This window comes from Helianthus annuus, chromosome 16 (assembly GCF_002127325.2).
Source record: "Helianthus annuus cultivar XRQ/B chromosome 16, HanXRQr2.0-SUNRISE, whole genome shotgun sequence".
Lineage (NCBI taxonomy): Eukaryota > Viridiplantae > Streptophyta > Magnoliopsida > Asterales > Asteraceae > Helianthus > Helianthus annuus.
Genome location: NC_035448.2, coordinates 67,639,317 through 67,661,700, shown reverse-complemented (window position 1 = coordinate 67,661,700; position 22,384 = coordinate 67,639,317). Strand labels below are relative to the sequence as shown.

Sequence of the window (22,384 nt, the reverse complement as noted above, 5' to 3'; positions counted from 1 at the left end):
TTTGACTATGATTTATGGGGGATGGCGTGTAATGTAGACTTGAGGGTTCATAGAGACCTTTTGATAATACTGGTTGTTATAGATAAACAAATAGATTTCAGTTAATATAACATTACATTTATATACGTATTATGAAAAACAATCATAAAAAACAGACCTCCATTATCGTTTGTAGTAATAGGAACATTGGCCGGAAGTGTATGAATAATAGGAGATGTCTGCAGAGAGTGAAACACACCACTGTTTCTACGCTTATTCAGAATAGACTTTCTTATCCTCCTTGACTCTTTGGACATTTGGGTACTGCATTGTGGAAAACACTTTCTATCTCTTGCTATAAAATTCTTATTATTCTCCATAACTGTACATAAGAAGTGGAAAAATATAGTTGATTTAGGGCTGGCTACAAGTAATTATTGTAACCACTGTCCAAAAAATCAATTTTTTAACAGATAGTGGTGATTGAACATCCCCATTAAAAACCTAACTAAAAAAACAATCAACGAAGACAAACCTGCAGAGAAGATTTAAACAAATGGAATAGAAAAACCTACAATTAAATGTTGATCGATTGCTTCCAAAGTGTGAGGGTCTTCAAATATGCATTGAGATTCCGGCGCTAATTTTTATCTTCACTTTGATACGGACCGAGTTAATAAGAGGGTATTCATAGCGGAGGTAATGAGATTAGGATTTAAGAAAACTGATTAAAGATTTGGGCCTTATGGGTTGGTTTTATGGTTCACAACTTATGGACCACGAATTATTGAAAGGTTTATACCATTTAGTTGCAAACTGCAGCCCAATTACCTTTAGTTGTATTTATTTTGTACTGATTTTATTTCTTTGTTTCTTTACAAACTGTTTTTTGGATGCTCCATATCTATGTAATTTAAATTGAAACTTAACGTAATTTATATGGATTTAATTAATACATATTTTGTTAATCATGCTTGCCTAGGGTTTTACGAATCTATTCGTTCTTACAATGAAGTTACCATACCCGCGATAGACCCGATTTATATTTGGATTTGAAGTTTGATGATTCATTTTAATGGAGTCACACTTTCAATTAATTTAATTTATGTGCATGGAGAAACTTCTATGGATTTAAATGCTACATATTTTCTAACCATCCTTGTGTTCGTCTTATCAATCTATTGGTTCCTACGTTAGTTTACAAAAGGGTTGGTTAATATTTATGAGTTATCTATATTACATTATCAATTTGTCATAAAGAAAATTGACTTCTGGAACTTTAATTTAATAACTTGTTTGACATAATTAGTGGATATTAACAATTTCTTTATAATGTGGTTATAAACTAAACATACATTGAAACGTACCATTAAAAAGTAGAATTTATACTACGACCAAGCATACTAAACATCTCATAAACTATATTGCACAAATCAAAACACACATTATAAGCAAAGATTATAGTTAGCAGCATAAAAACATAGTTTATAATACAAAAAAGTAAATCACATCATGGTTTACCACACAATCCAAGTTCATAAGTTACCAACATCTAACACATACATACAAACTGTTTCAGTAGTTAACACTTACCAACAACAACCCAACTTCAAAAAACACATACTTAAGTACATACCAAAAAGTTAGATTCGCTTAAACATCAAAAGATAAAGACGTGAAAGGAGCTAGGTTTTAACCCTAGATGACCTCTTCCAATTATTTTTGCTGCTAGAAGACAGTTCCCCAATATTTTGACCTTCCACATCCTGCAACGAACGTTTACCATTCGGACTGGTGCCCGAATCCTTCTCGGCTTCGACAACGGAAGAGTCGGCGGTAACAGATACAAAATCCTTGAATTAAATCACAAAACAACTACTAAGGTATCAAATAAGGTAATATAATCTACAGACAAGAAAAAACAAAACCATAGAATCCATATTCACCTTTGAAATAGCAGCACCAACCATCTATGAGGACTCAGATAATTGAACAACTTTGATTTCTGAACCTTCTTGACTAAACACCTATTATCAAAATATTACCAAAAAAGTTCACCTATGTTATTTAAACTACAAAAACTGGAAACCAAAAACACATCAATAAAATATATCCAAAAATTATTACCTCATCAGCAACCTCAAGAGCATTACCATTACCAGCAACCAACTTAGCAAGTATGTCCGAATCATCACATAGTTTTTGGATAGTGTAAACATGATAGTCATGGTTAAGGTTGTAATCAGAAACTTCAATTTTAAAAGCCAACTTCTTTTCAACCAACCGAGATATTTCATGTGGAAAACTTTCAGTATCATTGGCCTTCACTTGGCGTTCCCTTATATCACTCGTAGTTGAACCAATGAGCTTCGTTACATCTTTATCAAACATCACGAAAGACACACTACCGGTTTCATCTTGAACTCTCAAATGTACCTTGAACTTGTAATAAATAGTAGTTAAATTACATTCATATTATAGGAAGCAATATTAACTTACTTAATGGTTATCGATGTACATTCTTTATCGCATTTCGGACAAACCAATGAAGTAGGTGATAGATTCATGACCTCATCTGTCACACCCCCATAATGCCACCTAGGGAGTGTCCCTGATAGGCGTGTGATGTTCTGACAATGAGCCACTAATTACACTGAACTCACATAAATATCCAAAACAGAGTTCTCAAATCATTAATAAAATACCATCACAAGTTTATACGAAAACAAATATGTTCAGCGGAAGCAAATAGTAATCAAAGCTAAACTGTTCAAAAAAATAAAACCGAAGTATCATAGTAACAAGTAATCTCATGTATCCCTCCAGTCGACCCATGACATCTCCTGCTCCTCCAGACGGCACGTATCCAAATTCATGAACCTAACGACCTGCGAGCATGCAACAAGTGTATCAGACAAAGCTGGCGAGTTCACAGTTTTAATAAAACGTTAGTTACCAAGTATTAAATCCAGTTTGTTTAACAAGTACGAAAACAATGTTGATAATATCTCGATACTGAACAAGACGGCTCCTGATGTATGTTTTGCCCGTTCCCAGTGCTCCTATCAAAGCACTGGGCCTGACTGGGTCATTAGTTCACACCCGCCCTCTCCTAGGAACGGGGTGAGGGTGCCAAACCTAAGTAGCGCTACCAACTAATACCCCGCTACCACCCACGATAGCAAAAGATGGGTCTTAAAAGATAGAGAGTGAGAATATTATCCAACATCCCAGTTTTACCCAAAAGATTTATCCCTCCACGGGATACCCACTGACTGTCCCAACCACCGGGACGCATGCTCAAAGTAGTGAACTCACCTTAGAGTGCTCGGTAGACTTAATTACCCGTTTAACCAAACAGTCAATCAAATCCTATGATGAATGCACATATAATAGTCAGTATGCATACAAGCTCAGTTCGTGTCATTCCACATTTATTTATCAGTTAGTGTACCTAACGTGTAAGTAGTAACATTTGTCAATTCGTATACCAACTTATTCAGTTAATCACATGATACGTGCATTTATTAATCAAGTTCGGCCCGAGTCCAGCCCAACACTACGACCGAATGATAACATTCCACATGATGTCACCGGTCGCACAAGCCTTAACATCATACCACAATAATAAACACAACATTTGGACTTGTTATTTACCCACTAACCGGCCCAATTATCAACAGCCCTTTCTATTTTCATTGACCCAATATTCCTGTGTATCCATGAAACATCGATTAGTGACAAACAACCAACTAATCGCACCATGCTCATTCGCCCAGTCATATGCAAAATTTGTTACATTAGGCCTTAATCAGCCATTGCATGCTATCAATCAGGTTTGCAAGTATTATGTATTATAAATTCAGGTTTCAAAGAGGGAATTCAACATGCCATACAACGATAACATAACCGTTCACGCAAACTTCCTAGTCAACTGAATCGGATCGAGCACTACCGTTTAGTTAACGAAGGTTTATCCGTAATCGAACAAGATGAAAACACTCGGTACAACACAACTAATAATTATACTCATATGAACATCAGATCCTTATCACTATATCGAGATCATATGATCGCATAGCCGATTACAACTTAACAGATTACAACCCTCGATCATGTATCAAGTAACTCCAATCGAAATAACCTCATTTTCAATCAATAGTCCAAACAATAATCGAATGTTACCAGTTCACAAAAATCATGTTCTTAACAATCATTGCTACACATGCAGCCCACTACGCAACATCATAAAGGATGTTGTCCAACCAAAGCATGCGGCCCAATTATACCAATCAGATCAGTCCTAGAACTCTACTAGCCCACTTACAACTACCGATTACACACACACATAATATGAATTCATTATTTTGTTTCTATTGGCCCACCGTTTACACACATGCATTGACATCGGTTCACAAGAATATGGAGCAGGCTGTATACAATTTACTTATACATGCAAAACATCAACCAATTGCACACATATATCCAAGCACCTATTCCCTGACAAATCACATGCAATTAAGAATATCTCACATGCAATCCTTGACAAGTCAATCATGAATTCTACTAAGTTATCATACATTATATATAAAATAGTGTAACACCTCGAAAAAAATTTCGTCCAATAATGTCTTGACACGTGTCATATGGTTCCGGTATGTGAAAACAAACTTTAGAGGGACTAAAAGTGACAAACGGTGAAAACTATGGAACGTAAGGGTCCAAAGTGTCAATAATGGATAAATAGACTCTATGATAGCCCTACATAATGTTTATAACCTTAAACGGATGGTTCATGGATCATACGACGCAGAAATTGCACAAAAGTGAAGTATTGTAAACTATAGGGGCCAAAAGTGTCAACATGTTCAATTTATACCTCTGAGTGAACTTTTGGCAGACCCGAAGCTTTGTAAAGATGAAATATACTCACTAGAATATGTGGTAAAAATTTCATGAAGTTTCGTCAATGTATGAGAAAGTTATGGCCAAAACCGTACTTAAGGGACTAAAAGCGTCAACGTCGAATTTCATGGCTTTTCGGTTGAGCGCAAAATTATCCGAGGACATTACCATGTAGGTAAATGTCCCAAGGTCCTTAAAAACCAGATTCGAGGGTTTACGAGTCAAGATTCATGGCCAAATCATCGCAACCAAAGTACAGGGACCAAAACTGCAACAAATGGGCAAACTTTGGAACTGCAGACCCCAGGCGCCCGCCTGAGGTCCTACGCGGGCCGCGACCCAGCGCCCAGCTCCGGATCTCGCGAACAGCAGTGATTTGGGTCCGAAATTGAGTGGTAACCAGCTGTTTTTCACCTCCATTTGCTCCAATAACATTGCTTGCATGGCTAGGACAACAGTAACCTCTGAAATCCAGCTTTAAATCAGATTAAAAGACCAATTCTTGGACATTTTCATAGTAACCAAGAAGCTCTCAACTTGCAAGAACTTCACAAACAATCTCTGGAGCATTTCTGGACATCAAGGCCGAATCCTAGTGTTAACTAAGCATCAATAGGACCTTGGTAAGCTTCTAATTCAGTCCTTAATTCGTTCTTGCATCGATTATTAGTAAAAGTCAAACTGATTGTTCATAAACTTTGACTTTCTGATTAAACGAGTTTCACTCAGTCATTTCTCAAATTGAAACCAGATATATATTGGTATTTATGTGGGAAACAAACCCTCTAAAGGGTATTATCTGAATCCCACTATATGCATGCTAATTGTCGAGTCAAACGTGTTTCTAAAAAGTCAACAGAAGTGATTTTTGAGAAAAATAGCTTAAATGGTAATATAAATAACATGCAATCTGTTTGATCATCATAGATAGCTTTATAATGAATATAAGAATGTGTTTTACAATGATCAACTCGACAATCTTTAGTATAAATACGAATCAGAGCCGAAAGTCTTGTAAAACGACTAATTCGTAGACTATCGATTCGGATTCGTACATGCATGTTTGAGATCTGTATTGGGGAGTATTTTTGACCATTTTTATTTTGGTAAAACTTTCTGGAATTTTTGTTGATTGAGTCTATACTTAGCCGATTCAAATGCATGTTTCCGATTTATGCATAAAGTTGACTATTTTGCCCTTTTTGATATAAAACGTGATTCTTGGAAAAGTGAAAGAGTAGAAATCTTTATTACTAATATATAAACTTGCACCGAAAATTTCGGATCAGTTGGTGGTCCAGATTTTGAGTTATGGCCATTAGCGTAAAACTATGTTCTTAAGTTACATAAACGGCCCTTTTCGTGTATAACCTATTTCTGGCCACGTTTTGATATAGAACTTTTAACCCACTGATGTTATATATTATTTTGGGATTTTTGATGATTTTTAATTAATTTTTGGCTGAACGGATCTTAGATCGCTTAGTTATTTCGGTTTATATCGGTTTTGACCGTTTAAGCCATAAAATGAGTTTTATACATTCTTTTGACCCGAAACCTTTTTCTACTGATTTTATATGTTAAATAAATTATTTTGAGCCTCCTGGAAATATAAAAATCTCAGCTTTCATATATAAACCCGGAAACGGCTCTAAATCGCGTTTTTAGCGTTTTAAGCGCATAGTAAGCGTTATACTCGTTTTAAACATATAAGACTTATACCTACTGATGTAAATTACATATTTTCATATGATAACAGTAAGTATAATATGTTGAACTCAGATTTCCAGTTTTGGCATTTTTAGCCCTTGTGAAATTACTAAAATACCCCTACGGTGCATAGTTTGGTTTTAAATGATAAATTTGATATATGGGTCATACCCTACTGTTATAACATGTTAAATTAAGTATATTTTCTGTATGAACCAGACCCGAACCTCAGATTTCTAATTTGACTCTTTCATAATCTTTTAAATGACCAAAATGCCCTTCTAAGGCATAAATTGAGTTTAAAATTATTCCGGGCAATATAGAACATAACTTACTGATATTATATCATATATAAAGCATATTATCTCAGGGAACTTGCATTTGACTCTTTTGGCTACCCGTAACGCCCTTTTTGCGTTCGGTTCGGTTTACGTAACTAGTATGCGTAAATTGACCGAAACGGGTCAAACGTTATCATTTTTATCTCAAAATCCAGAATGTATTTAGTATACCCATATTATACAAGTATTCAAACTTGTCGGGTCTAAATCACATTCTATCCGGTCTTTCGCTTAATCGTGCGTAAACCGTATCATCCTTAAAACTAACCGGTCAAAGCTTAAGCTTAAATAAAAGACCCATTAGAAATCTAATAGGTTATTATAAACCGTTGTTCCAGATTAGGAGGCCCAGTAAAAGCTACCACACTTACCGTTTGTGTTACATACTTGCTCAGGTAAATACATTTTGACTTATTTTCCCTATACGGGCTTGGGGTACGGTATTTAAAATACCGCTTGATCGGGCGCACAAGTCCTGCACCTTATGGGTGTACAGTCTTGAATAGCTTGTGCGACTCGTTTAAACAGTCTTGTCTTACTTTAGGCTTTGGGAGGGGGGTTATTGACCGTGTCCCGGATATCCTTGGCATTATCTTACGAGATGGCCACGACCAGAGCACGGGGTGTAGGCGTACACTCGGCGTGTATAACTCTTTAATGTGGTGTGTCATTTAATCTTTAGCCCGGACAGCAGATCCCGGGCTACCAAAGATACGAGTGCATGTAAATCGTTCACAAGTTTATATTGCATAATTATCCCAAGTTAATAAAAATATTTATGCCTTGTGCATTTAAATCAATTTTCAATCATTTTCAAAATGAGTCAGTCGATTTGTATTTACCAGTGTAAACTGACGTATTTTCCCCAAAAGGTTAAGTGCAGGTACTATACGAACTAGGCTGGCTGTTTCCTAAGAGCGTCCACTATAGTCTCGCAAGCTCGGACGACAAATAAACTGTTGAACAAATTTTATCTTATTTTTATTTGATCCGCCTGTGGATCCGTTTCAACTACTGTGATATTATTATTGCACTTTATTTAAAAGTTGAAATGTATCTATTCTGCTTCCGCTGTGCATTATTATATTGTGTTGATTGTCTATGACGATGCCAACTACGTCACTGTACCCCACACCGGGCCCACCGGTGACACGTGGAAATCGGGGTGTGACAAATAGTAGCACACATACCAATATGATGCCAATTTACAAATGATGCCTCACAAGTGTAGCAAGAATTCGGTGGGGGGGGGGGTAGTTAGTCTGCTGCCGTCGCCAAAAGGTAGGGTTTATTAGATGGTAATCATGAGGGATATAAGGGTTACGCATAATCTAAATATATAACACTAATACCCTAAATCATGTGGGCCGATCCCACTTCTTCTTGGCTACAAGGGAACCTGGCCAATATACTCAAACTCGTGAAGGGTGGGCCAGTCGCCACATGTGGTTTAAGTTGTTCATTACGAGCTACCTAACCAGTGTGGGCCGAGTTATTATAAGGTGAGGTGAGTGTGCAACAACTTAAAAGAGTTTCTGTGTGTGCGGCCCGAGTCCTTACTCGGCCCAACCTAATCATTAACCATTTAGAGTAGTTCAACAATTCCCTCGACCAACACAAATTTCGATTACGTTTAACATCAAGTAAAACGTTTAACACGTTTAACATAGAAGGAAGCGTTTGCGAGGGATAAATAGAAGTTAAGATCAAGAAACGAAACGACACTAACCTTGGAAGTCGGGTTGTCACATCATCCCCAACTTGAAAGAAATTTCGTCCTGAAATTTGACAAGTAGCGCGGATGAGTGAAATAGTAAATCAAGGTTGTTGCGGATTTTGCTCAGGTGTCACATCATCCCCAACTTGAAAAGGAATTTCGTCCCAAAATTTGCGAGCTTTGCCAGATTTAGACTTGTCTTTAGGAAAGAGGTGTGGATACTTGAGCTTCATTTGATCCTCACGCTCCCACGTGAACTCCGGTCCGCGCCATGAGTTCCAACGAACTCTAACAATCGGGATACGACTATGTTTACGCACCTTGACCTCTCGGTCCATGATCTCAATAGGCTCCTCAACAAACTGTAGCTTGTCATCAACCTTGAGCTCTTGAAATGGCACAACCAATGTCTCGTCAGCCAGACACTTCTTTAACTGAGAAACGTGAAAGACATCGTGAACATTACCCAGCTCAGTAGGCAACTCAAGCCTATAAGCGACTTTACCGATACGCTCCAAAATTCTAAACGGCCCAACATAACGCGGATTAAGCTTCCCGCGCTTCCCAAAGCGTACGACACCCTTCCATGGCGAAACTTTCAACATTACTCGATCATTAACTTCGAACTCCAAGGGCTTCCTACGCTTATCGGCGTAGCTCTTCTGACGATCTCGCGCTGCTGCCATACGATTTCTGATCTGAACAATCTTTTCTGAAGTTTCAAGAACAAGCTCAGGACCTGTGATCTGACTGTCACCCACTTCAGCCCAACAGAGAGGAGAACGGCATTTCCGCCCATACAATGCTTCGAACCGAGCTGCCTGAATACTAGTGTGGTAGCTGTTGTTGTAGGAGAACTCTATCAACGGCAGATGTTTCTCCCAGCCCTTGCCAAAGTCAATAACACATGCTCGCAGCATGTCTTCAAGTGTCTGAATGGTGCGCTCACTCTGACCATCCGTCTGCGGGTGATAAGCAGTACTCATATCGAGTTGTGAACCGAACGATTTATGCATTGACTGCCATAACTCAGAAGTGAAACGCGGATCCCGATCCGAGATGATAGAAGTTGGCACCCCGTGCCTAGAAACTACCTCCTTAAGATAAACCGCCGCAAGCTGTGAAAACTTATATGTTTCCTTGATTGCCAGAAAATGCGCTGACTTCGTGAGATGGTCAACAATCACCCATATAGTATCGTTTCAAGCCTGAGTCCTCGGTAACCCTGTAACAAAATCCATAGCGATCTGTTCCCACTTCCATGTGGGTATCTCTGGCTGTTGAAGTAGACCCGAAGGCTTCTGATGCTCTGTTTTGACTTTAGCACACGTCAAGCATTTACTCACGTATGTGGCGATGAGAGCTTTCATATTCGGCCACCAATACAAAACTTTGAGATCCTGATACATATTATCCGATCCCGGATGAATAGTGTATCGTGACTTATGCGCTTCATCCATCACAAGTTCTCTGAGATCACTAAACAGAGGAATCCATACTCTTTCCATAATATAATAGATGCCATCAGATCTCTGCTCAAACTGATTTTTCATACCTCGTAAACCCTCAGCTTCGATGTTTTCTTCCTTCAATGCCTCAGTCTGAGCCGTACGAATCTTATCAGGAAGGTTAGAATGAATAGTGAGCTGCAATGCGCGAACACGTTTAGGCTTCGTCTCTTTTCGGCTAAGTGCATTAGCTACCACATTAGCTTTACCCGGATGATACTTGATAGCACATTCGTAATCGTTCAAAAGCTCTATCCAACGCCGTTGCTGCATATTCAATTCTTTCTGGTTGTAGATATGCTGAAGGCTTCTGTGATCGGTGTAGATGGTGCATTTGGTACCGTACAGATAGTGCCTCCAGATTTTCAACGCGAAAACCATAGCCCCTAACTCCAAGTCATGAGTCGTATAGTTCCTCTCGTGTACCTTCAGCTGACGAGAAGCATAAGCTATCACCTTCTCGCGTTGCATCAGCACGCAACCGAGACCCTGAATCGAAGCGTCACAGTAAACCACAAAATCCTCGGTACCCTCTGGTAGAGATAGAATTGGCGCGCTGCATAATTTCTGTTTCAAAAGCTGAAAAGCATCCTCCTGTTTCGTTCCCCAAGAGTAAACAACGTTCTTCTATGTCAAGGAGGTAAGAGGTTGAGCAATCTTCGAGAAATCTTGAATAAACCGACGATAGTACCCTGCAAGACCCAGGAATTGTCGCACCTCCGAAGGATTCTTTGGTGCTGCCCAATTCCTAATAGCTTCGATCTTCGCAGGATCCACATGTATACCCATCTCGTTAACAATATGCCCAAGAAAGTGTACTTCCCGAATCCAGAAATCACACTTAGAAAACTTCGCGTAGAGCTGCTCCTTCCTCAGGAGTTCCAAGATAAGACGTAGATGCCGCTCGTGGTCCTCCTTGCTCTTGGAGTAAATCAAGATGTCGTCAATGAAAATGATAACGAAGTCGTCAAGATACGGCTTGCACACGTGGTTCATGAGATCCATGAAGACCGCTGGTGCGTTGGTCAATCCAAACGGCATAACAAAAAGCTCATAGTGGCCATACCGCGTCCGAAAAGCCGTCCTGGGAACATCCTCCTCTCTAACTCGTACCTGATGGTAGCCTGACCTTAAGTCGATCTTGGAATAATGACTTGACCCTTGCAGCTGGTCAAACAGGTCGTCGATACATGGCAAGGGATAACGATTCTTGATCGTCACTTTGTTGATCTCGCGATAATCTATACACATCCGAAAGGACCCATCCTTCTTCTTCACAAATAGCACAGGGGCTCCCCAAGGTGAAGAGCTAGGTCGGATAAAACCTCTATCCAACAGCTCTTGGAGTTGATTCGACAACTCCTGTAACTCTCCTAGCGCAAGAAGATAAGGAGCACGAGCAATCGGGGCTGCTCCACTTGACGATGTGGAGGTAAACCAGGGAGTTCTTCAGGAAACACATCAGGAAATTCACGAACAACTGGAAGATCCTCGATCTTCCTTTCGTCAGACTGCGAATCAGTAACAAGAGCTAAAATAGTAGGGTAGCCCTTACGTAGACATTTCTGAGCCTTTATTGCCGAAATAATGCTCACTGTGGCTCCACTACGATGACCCTGAACCGATAAAGATTCTCCGCTAGGGAGAGGAACACGCAAGATTTTCTCCTTGCAGAGAATTTCCGCCTGATGTTTGGACAACCAGTCCATGCCAATAACCACATCAAAACTTCCAAGAGTAATAGGGAGTAGATCAACGTCGAACACTTGACCCATGAGGTCGAGTTTGCATCCAACAAGGACGTGTGAAGCTTCAATTGTTTTACCATCAGCTATCTCTACTATGTGCTTGGTTACAAGTGGTGTAGGACTCAATCCTAGCTGACGGCTAAACCCCAAAGATACATAACTCCAATCGGCACCAGAGTCGAATAAAATAGAAGCAAATATACCATTTACTAAAAACGTACCAGTCACTACGTTGCTGTCATTTCGTGCGTCCCCAGCTCCAATAGTAAACACGCGCCTGCGCGCACCGTTTCCCCTGTTGTTCCCGTTGTTGTTCCCATTGTTGCTGTTATTACCCGCATTCTGATTCAGCTGAGGGCAATCCCGCCTGAAAAGACCCTCGCCACCACACTAAAAGCAACTCTTGCGATTACCCTGATTCTTCTGAGGTTGCTGCCTGTCATGTTGCTGTGGCTGCTGCTGCTGCTGCTGTCTCGGAAGTGAAACCCTACAATCTTTGGCTATATGCCCCACTTTGTTGCACCGGTGACATACTCGAGTACACTGCCCCCGATGGTGATAGTTGCACTTACTGCACTTTGGTAGTTTTCCCGCATATGAACCCTGACCGGAACTGTTACCCTGATTCTGATTCACTGAAGAAGACTGGCTGAAACTACGATTGCTGCCAGTATTTGCCCTTTTCTGCGACTTCACTGAATTGGACACCTTGTCCACATCGTTCCACTTACGCTTGCTGTCAGTGGCGGGGGTAGTAGCTGTAGTAGCGGTAGAAACACGTGGTGGCAGCGAATTGCTCTCCACCTCCTGATCAACAATCTTGTGAGCCAAACGGACAACCTGAGTTAAATTATTGAGGTTTGCTGCAGTAACCAAACCCTTCACTCGTGGAGGTAAACCCTTGATGAACAACTCAATTCTTCGAGACATAGGTCGGGACAAATTCGGGCACATGACAGCCAACTCATGCGACCACCTCACGTATGCTTCAATCTCAGACCCAACCATCTTCAGATCATAATATTCATTTTCCAGTTTCTGAATCTCATCGCGAGGACAATACTCCTCCCTGATCAACTCCTTAAAGTCATCCCAAGTAGTAGCGTTCGCTGCCTCCATGCCCAACAGCTGAACCTGGGCATTCCACCATGTCAGGGCACCATCCTCGAGTGTGCCCGTAGCATACTTCACTCTGTCCCCAGCAGGACAGTTACACATCGCGAATACGGACTCTGCCATTTCGAACCATCGCATGAGTCCTACAGCCCCTTCAGTCCCACTGAAGGTCTGCGGCTTACAATCCATAAAGGTTTTGAACGTGCAGACAGGTAGATGGTGCGGATTCTGCTGCACCTGTTGACCTATTAACGAGGGGACATATAACACACAAGTCAGACTCAAGCATATGTCGCAAAGAATAAGAGTGTTTGGTACACGTCGTACCATCCTGATAAGCCGCTAAGGCTTCAGCCACGCGAGTGTTGATGAGATCGGTTAACTCAGCTTGAGTCATAGCAATATGGCCACGTCCACCACCGCGGCCTGCACCTCGTCCACCATTACGTCCGCCACGTCCGTTCATGACTCTATATATGAGAAAAGGAAGGATTCAACATGCAATTACAAGTAGGAGGCAAGCATTACTATGATCTCCACAGATTTCTACGTTCTAACATAACATCAACTAACATAGTGGACCCCTTTTCACATTTGTCAAGTTTCACTGGACTCACATGCACCCCACATTATTATTATATGTGCACCCATAATAATAACCCAGTTTGCATGTTTATGTCTGTTCCCCTCAACTCATGTTAAAAGGTTTCCCCGAATCCGAGCAACAAGACAATGACATCACAACATAGAGCATGAAAGTTCAAGAAGTGTCGCACATGACATGGGGTGTTAACATATAAGTTCATACTGTGGTGCCAAATGTGTATTCACGTGTGGTGTTGTCTATAAGCAAACACTATAGATACTATGCATAGTAAACAAGAAACGAACCTTGCAGTCTGGAGCTGAGTGTCATGGTCGATTTCGGATCTGTTTGGTTATAGTCTGGTTTTTATAAAATCGTTTTAAAACCAAGTTCACTATAACCAGTGGCTCTGATACCAAACTGTCACACCCCCATAATGCCACCTAGGGTGTGTCCCTGATAGGCGTGTGATGTTCTGACAATGAGCCACTAATTACACTGAACTCACATAAATTTCCAAAACAGAGTTCTCAAATCATTAACAAAATACCATCACAAGTTTATACGAAAACAAATATGTTCAGCGGAAGCAAATAGTAATCAAAGCTAAACTGTTCAAAAAAATAAAACCAAAGTATCATAGTAACAAGTAATCTCATGTATCCCTCCAGTCGACCCATGACATCTCCTGCTCCTCCAGACGGCAAGTATCCAAATTCATGCACCTAACGACCTGCGAGCATGCAACAAGTGTATCAGACAAAGCTGGCGAGTTCACAGTTTTAATAAAACGTTAGTTACCAAGTATTAAATCCAGTTTGTTTAACAAGTACGAAAACAATGTTGATAATATCTCGATACTGAACAAGACGGCTCCTGATGTATGTTTTGCCCGTTCCCCAGTGCTCCTATCAAAGCACTGGGCCTGACTGGGTCATTAGTTCACACCCGCCCTCTCCTAGGAACGGGGTGAGGGTGCCAAACCAAAGTAGTGCTACCAACTAATACCCCGCTACCACCCACGATAGCAAAAGGTGGGACTTAAAAGATAGAGAGTGAGAATATTATCCAACATCCCAGTTTTACCCAAAAGATTTGTCCCTCCACGGGATACCCACTGACTGTCCCAACCACCGGGACGCATACTCAATGTAGTGAACTCACCTTAGAGTGCTCGGTAGACTTAATTACCCGTTTAAGCAAACAGTCAATCAAATCCTATGATGAATGCACATATAACAGTCAGTATGCATACAAGCTCAGTTCGTGTCATTCCACATTTATTTATCAGTTAGTGTACCTAACGTGCAAGTAGTAACATTTGTCAATTCGTACACCAACTTATTCAGTTAATCACATGATACGTGCATTTATTAATCAAGTTCGGCCCGAGTCCAGCCCAACACTACGACCGATTGATAACATTCCACATGATGTCACCGGTTCGCACAAGCCTTAACATCATACCACAATAGTAAACACAACATTTGGACCTGTTATTTACCCACTAACCGGCCCAATTATCAAGAGCCCTTTCTATTTTCATTGACCTAATATTCCTGTGTATCCATGCAACATCGATTAGTGACAAACAACCAACTAATCACACCATGCTCATTCGCCCAGTCATATGCAAAATTTGTTACATTAGGCCTTAATCAGCCATTGCATGCTATCAATCAGGTTTGCAAGTATTACGTATTATAAATTCAGGTTTCAAAGAGGGAATTCAACATGCCATACAACGATAACTGATGCGTGTGTAGTGTAATATATTTTTGATGTATATTTAAGCCCTTTTTACACTTTAAGCCAAGTTTTAAATTTATAAAACACGATATTCACTAACACTAAACACACATATGGGCAAGTGCACCCATCGTGGACGTAGTATAGTGTTGGTAAGATACCGAGGTCGTCCAAGGACACAAGAGCTTTTAATACCGGTTTATCCTCAACGTCTAATCAAATCAAAAAGTGAGAAAAATGTTTTTTAAACTAAGAAAATAAAAACTAACTAAATGCTGAAAAATAAAATAAAATAAAAACAGATAGACAAGATGAATCACTTGGATCCGACACGTGTATTAGTATAACCTTTGATTATTTTCGCACTTTTGCACTTGTTTAAGAGATTATCTTAGTTATTATAGTAGGCCTCTCTTTTGAAGACGACGTTACCCTCAACCCAGTAGTTTGAGTCAGCAAGGATACAATCCTAAAGGGTCGGATTATTGAAAGATAATGAATTAAGTTATTAATGCAAATTGTGGTAGGCCCCGCTTTCGGCGGTGACGTTACCCTCGACTAAGTAGTCTGAGTCAGCAGGGATACAGTCCTAAATAGCTGGGTTATAGTATTAATAGTAGTTAACTTATGAGGGGGTCAAAGAGTTTGGATCCCCGCCATCCAATACCTATGGGTATTGAAGGAGATCCTACTAAATTTGACCCAGGTCCCAAGCAGGACCTCTAAATGCTGAACAAGGGCAAGACCCTTACCAAACCATTCCCTTAACCCCCGACCAGGTAGCCAACATACCTCCATATAGACCGTGGAGATATGAATGGTGAAAATCTTTTATTTTATATAGACAGTAAAATAATGCCAAGACACCACGGACAAACGATAAGGAAAGATCACCTTCAACATAAGTAACTAGTTATTAAAGTCATTAATACAAAACCAAATAAAAAGTGCAAAAGATTAAAAATAAAAAGTATTATACTAAACACTTGTCTTCACCAAGTGATGTAAGAGACTTAGGCAAACATAGCCTTGATTGTCAAGAACTCTTACGATCAATCTTGGATCCCGAGACGACTCACACACTCTACGATGGACAATGGATGATGGTGGTGGATGATGGTGTTATGGTGGTGGTGGGTGGTGGATGAAGTGTGAGAGAGGTGGTGTGCCAAGGGATGAGTTGGAATGAAACCAAGCACCCCTATTTATAGGCTGAACAGAAGGCTGGGCACGGCCCCGTGTCCGCTGGACACGCCCCCGTGCCCGTCTGACACTCTCTCTCCTCATTAATTGTAATTCGCCATTACAATTCATGCGCCTGCTGTACTTTCACCACGCCCCCATGCCCGCTGGACACGGCCCCTTGGTGGGCAATGGAAGCTTCTATAAGTTTGTCTTTTATGCTGCTTCTTGGGCACGGCCCCGTGCTGGCTGAGAACGGGGCGTGTTCAGACTTCTGCTTTCTCTTCTTTGCTTTGGGGGCTGCTGTTGAGGGTCCGGGCAGTCTACTTTTATTCCATTTCTTGTATTTATGCTAGAATTAGTTGTCTTTTTGCTTCTTTTGTGAATTTGAGCTCATTTCATCCTGAAAATACAAAAGGAAGACAAAAACACTCTTTTTCCAACATTAGTACTTAAAAAGGGTTAGTTTTTTGCCTTAATTGATGTGATTTATATGTTGCATTTTACACACATCAAATACCCCCACACTTGAACTTTTGCTTGTCCTCAAGCAAAACTCTTTAAATGTGGCTTACACTCCCAAATGGAATAGGTAGAAGAGAAAGTTTTTGGCTTGTCATAGAGTGTCGGGAATCCAAGATCTTTGTAGGTTTTATTTTTATTTATTTACAATCCTATTCGTTATGATTTATTTAGAACGTTTCACAGGATAAATTACTTATTCGGGCATAGCATGCCTTATTAAAATTCCATTTATATACAAGTTCACATACCTCACGGGAGATCACTCAACACTCGGCCGAAGGTGTATTTTTTTAGTGAATCACTCGAGAGCGGCATGGAACTTACGCCTTCCATAGGCTTGCCAAGCAATCAATCCTCCTCCTTTTTAACTTTTTACCTTTGTAAATATCAAGAGGACTTTTTGGGTGAAGGGTTAGGCTTGGGTTAAAGGTGGGTGGTTGGGTTAGTGGTTAGTAAAAGGGTGAAAATCGTAAAAAGTGTCGGTTTTCGTGACACACCTTGTTTTTAGTGACTCTTTATTTTGAAGTATTTCTCCAAACAAGCTTTTATATAGCTTTTGTTTGTTTTTGACTTCAACATTTCATTTTTTTTTTTGGAAAGTCACATAAAATAGCGATCTTACGAAAAACCGAGCTTGTTACTAAAATAAAGGGTGAAAAATAAAAAAAAAGGGGTTTTGGTGGGTAAAAAGGGTTTTAGGGTAATGAAATGAAAGGTTTAGGCTCAAAGGGGCTAACTAGGGGGATTTTGGGTAGGTGGTAAAAAAAATGAAAAATAATGGTGTAGAAAGAAAAATATGGTTAGTCCTAATGCCTCCATCACTTACTTACTTGGGTTTAAGTTGGTAAGGACCGGGAATGTATCGTCGTGGCAAGTTCTAGAGTTGTAAGAACCAAGCGGCTATTCACACAAGAAACGAAAAACGAGCATTTAGTCTAAAGATGTATATTTGTATGCTCAATAAAGGCTCAAAACTCACTTTTGTGGGAATGGGTTTTTAATGCGATCAAGTATATATAATCGAATTTTTAACTAGACTTGTTATGCCGTTTCGTAATTTTCTTATGTTGGTTCTTTGTTATCACGACGCTATCGGTTGTAAATTTGTAAAAATATAACCTTTTTAGAACTTGTTATTCCCAAATTAAACCAAGACAAGTAAAAAAAACGAAAAGTTTTTGAAAAAAATTTGGGGTGTTTAGCGGTTCCAATAGAGTTTTGTGTAAGGCTTGTAATTAGGATTTGCAAAATTCAAGGTTTTAACATCCCCCCCACACTTAAATTACACATTCTCCTCAATGTGTCCCAAAAATAAGATTTTCGGTTGATTGGAATGTGTAAAAGTGGGTTAAAAAGCAAAGATTTATGTTACTGGCATCCTGGACACGGCCCCGTGGTGACCGGGCATGGCCCCGTGGTCAGGTGCCAGTAACAGAAATTAAAGAAAGAAAACAGAAGCCTGGACACGGGGGCGTGTCTGCTGATCACGGCCCGTGTCCAGTTACCTGAACTGGGCGTTTTTCTGCAGGTGGCTCAGCACGGGGCCGTGTTGGTTGGGCACGGCCCGTGTTGAGCCTTCTGTGATGGAGATTTGTGTCGGGTTGCTCTGTTCTTTGTGCACGGGGCCATTTTTCTCGTTCCCTTTTTCATCCATTACCACCATGAGTGTGTTTTATTTCTGCAAATTAAAACTAAAAGATTAAACTAAACTAAGGATAGTTCCGCGGAATGCCTCCGTGGTGCGCCACGTTTATAAGGGTCCTTGGCTAGACCCAATGCGAGGTTATATGTTTTCTGAGTGGGATGTCTGGCGTCCCATGTTACACCGTCGGAGAGCAGCATTCAAGCTCGAATCAATAACCTTCATGTAATTAACCGGGTCGTCGTCCTCTATTCTCTTCCCAACTCCGAACATCACTTCATCATCCCCATACCTCAAGGTGAGTGTCCCGTCATTCATATCTACCACTGCTTGGGCGGTGGCAAGGAAGGGTCTCCCTAGTATGAGGGGGACCTCGGTGTCTTCCTCCATATCGAGTATGACAAAGTCAGCTGGATAAACGAATCTGCTTACCTTTACCAAGACATTCTCGATGACACCTTGTGGGAATTTGACGGATCGATCAGCGAGTTGTATGCTCATTTTTGTAGGGCTCGTGGTTCCTAAGCCGAGTCTTTTGAACATTGATGAGGGCATGAGGTTAATGCTAGCCCCAAGGTCGGCTAAGGCATTACGAACGGGTGATTCCCCTATTGAGCAGGGAATCGTGAAGCTTCCGGGATCGATTTTCTTTTGGGGAAGTTTATTGAGTACGAGGGCAGAGCATTCTTCGCCTAAATTGACTAATTGCAAACTTTCAATTTTCTTTTTATGTGTAAGGAAGTCCCTCATGAATTTAGAGTACTTGGGCATTTGGGTTAGGACTTAATATTGACATGCAATTGTTTTAACAGACTTTCGAACTTTGCGAATTGCTCATTGGTCTTTTGACGAATTAACCTACCGGGGTATGGAACTCGAGGAGCCTTGGTAGGCTCTGGTGACGGAGGGGAGTTCTTTTCCTGCAGAGGTATGGGTACTGTTTCTTCTGTTGGTGGTGGCACTTCTGCAGGCCCTACGGTGCGGTTCCGTAGTGTGATGAGGTGAACTTGCGCTTTTGGGTTTGTTTCGGTATTGCTAGGTAATGCGCCTTGCGGTCTCTCGGCAAAATTTGTAGCTATTTGATTTAATTGTTTTTCTATGTTTTGAATACTAGCTTGTTGATTTCTAAAATTTGATTCTAATTGTAGAAATCTTTCCGAGTTTTTCTTATCAGTGTTGGAGACGAGGCGAGATACAGTATCTTCGAGCCTTTCTCGTCCACTTTGTTGTTGAGTGAAATTTTGTGACTCATTTCTTGGTTGTTGAAAGTTTGTTCGTTGGGTTTGTTGGTTACTACTATTTTCGGGTTCCCTCCAACCAAGGTTTGGGTGGTTTCGCCATCCTTGGTTGTAAGTTCCCGTTGGGGGACCCGACGGCCTAGGTCTATTATCAATGTAGTTTACCATTTCTTGTTGATCGTCTGTTTCTTTCATACAACTCCAATTTTCATGTGACCCACCACACCCTTCACAAGCCATAACCGAGACTGTTTTTGTCATTTCCAATTTTTTTATCTTTGAAGAAAGGGCCTCGATTTGGGCTTGTAAAGAAGTGCTTTTATCGACCTTATGGGCGCCCGAAGCGATAGACTTATTTCCCCGGGGGGGTGTGCCATTGAAAATTGGTTTGAGCAATTTCCTCAATTTGATTATATATTTCGTGTGGGCGTCGATTACCTAAAAGTCCCCTGGAGCTAGAATCAAGTGTCTGCCTAGTGTGTGGCAACAATCCATTATAGAAAGTGGATACTTGTTGCCATATTGCAAGGCCGTGATGGGGACACTTGCGTAATAGCTCCTTGAACCTTTCCCAAGTTTCATATAAGGATTCCCCGTCCTCTTGTGAATATGTATTAATTTCAGTCATTAACTTAGCAGTTTTGGCGGGAGGGAAATACTTATATAGAAAATTTTGGGCTAGTTCATCCCAGGTGTTTACCGATCCAGCTGGGAGGGCGTTGAGCCAAGCTTTCGCTCGGTCTTTTAGTGAGAAGGGAAACATACGGAGGCGGATGGCGTCGTTTGATGCTCCATTGATCCGAAAGGTATCACATATTTCTAAGAAATTAGTTATATGTAGATGGGGATCCTCGTCCGCAAGCCCATGGAAGGTTGCGGAGTTTTGGAGCATTTGTATCAAATGCGGCCGGAGTTCGAAGTTATTAGCTTCAACATTCGGAGCATTGATAGCGGCGCCTAGATTACCTATGGTGGGTCGTAGATAATCCATAAGGGTACGTTGGTCCGCCATTGGAGGTGGATCACCCGAAACCTTCTCTTGGTTTTTGGCTTTTAACCTTTTTCTGAGAAAGCGTTCGGGTTCTTCTAGTGGTTCTTTTATGTCTTTATTGGAACTGGAGCTCATACACTACGTGAGGTTGGCGTCGGGTTCCAAGTCCTGCAATAAAAGCAGAAAAGAATGTTGGTCAGAAGGTTCACCACGGCCCCGTGTTTAGCGAACACGGCCCGTGGTCGGAGTTTCAGTGATTGTTTTCCAAATCCCAGTTACTGGAAGTTGGACACGGCCACGTGTTGCACCGGCACGGCCCCGTGGTCAGCCTTCTGTAACTTGGAAAACAACAAAACTGCCAGTAACGATGCTGGGCACGGCCCGTGTCCGACCAGGCACGGCCCGTGCTGAGCCCTGCAGAAGCTGAAAAACTAAGAAAAATCCTAAAAATTAAAAAGAAAAATAAAAATATGATTAGGCCGTTGATTCCTAACTTTCTTAAAATCCTTGTGTCTCCGGCAGCGGCGCCAAAAACTTGATGCGTGTGTAGTGTAATATATTTTTGATGTATATTTAAGCCCTTTTTACACTTTTAGCCAAGTTTTAAATTTATAAAACACGATATTCACTAACACTAAACACACATATGGGCAAGTGCACCCATCGTGGACGTAGTATAGTGTTGGTAAGATACCGAGATCGTCCAAGGACACAAGAGCTTTTAATACCGGTTTATCCTCAACGTCTAATCAAATCAAAAAGTGAGAAAAATGTTTTTTAAACTAAGAAAATAAAAACTAACTAAATGCTGAAAAATAAAATAAAATAAAAACAGATAGACAAGATGAATCACTTGGATCCGACACGTGTATTAGTATAACCTTTGATTATTTTCGCACTTTTGCACTTGTTTAAGAGATTATCTTAGTTATTGTAGTAGGCCCCTCTTTTGAAGGCGACGTTACCCTCAACCCAGTAGTTTGAGTCAGCAAGGATACAATCCTATAGGGTCGGATTATTGAAAGATAATGAATTAAGTTATTAATGCAAATTGTGGTAGGCCCCGCTTTCGGCGGTGACGTTACCCTCGACTAAGTAGTCTGAGTCAGCAGGGATACAGTCCTAAATAGCCGGGTTATAGTATTAATAGTAGTTAACTTATGAGGGGGTCAAAGAGTTTGGATCCCCGCCATCCAATACCTATGGGTATTGAAGGAGATCCTACTAAATTTGACCCAGGTCCCATGCAGGACCTCTAAACGCTGAACAAGGGCAAGACCCTTACCAAACCGTTCCCTTAACCCCCGACCAGGTAGCCAACATACCTCCATATAGACCGTGGAGATATGAATGGTGAAAATCTTTTATTTTATATAGACAGTAAAATAATGCCAAGACACCACGGACAAACGATAAGGAAAGATCACCTTCAACATAAGTAACTAGT

The 22,384-nt window shown here is 40.7% G+C and overlaps 1 non-coding gene across 1 annotated transcript; it reads left to right on the top strand.

The window, feature by feature from the left end:
* The first annotated feature begins 20,473 nt into the window (after positions 1–20,473).
* Positions 20,474–20,580, top strand: LOC118488584. Its single transcript, XR_004885128.1, has one exon. It is a non-coding gene; the product is annotated as a small nucleolar RNA R71 (small nucleolar RNA).
* The last annotated feature ends 1,804 nt before the right edge of the window (positions 20,581–22,384 follow it).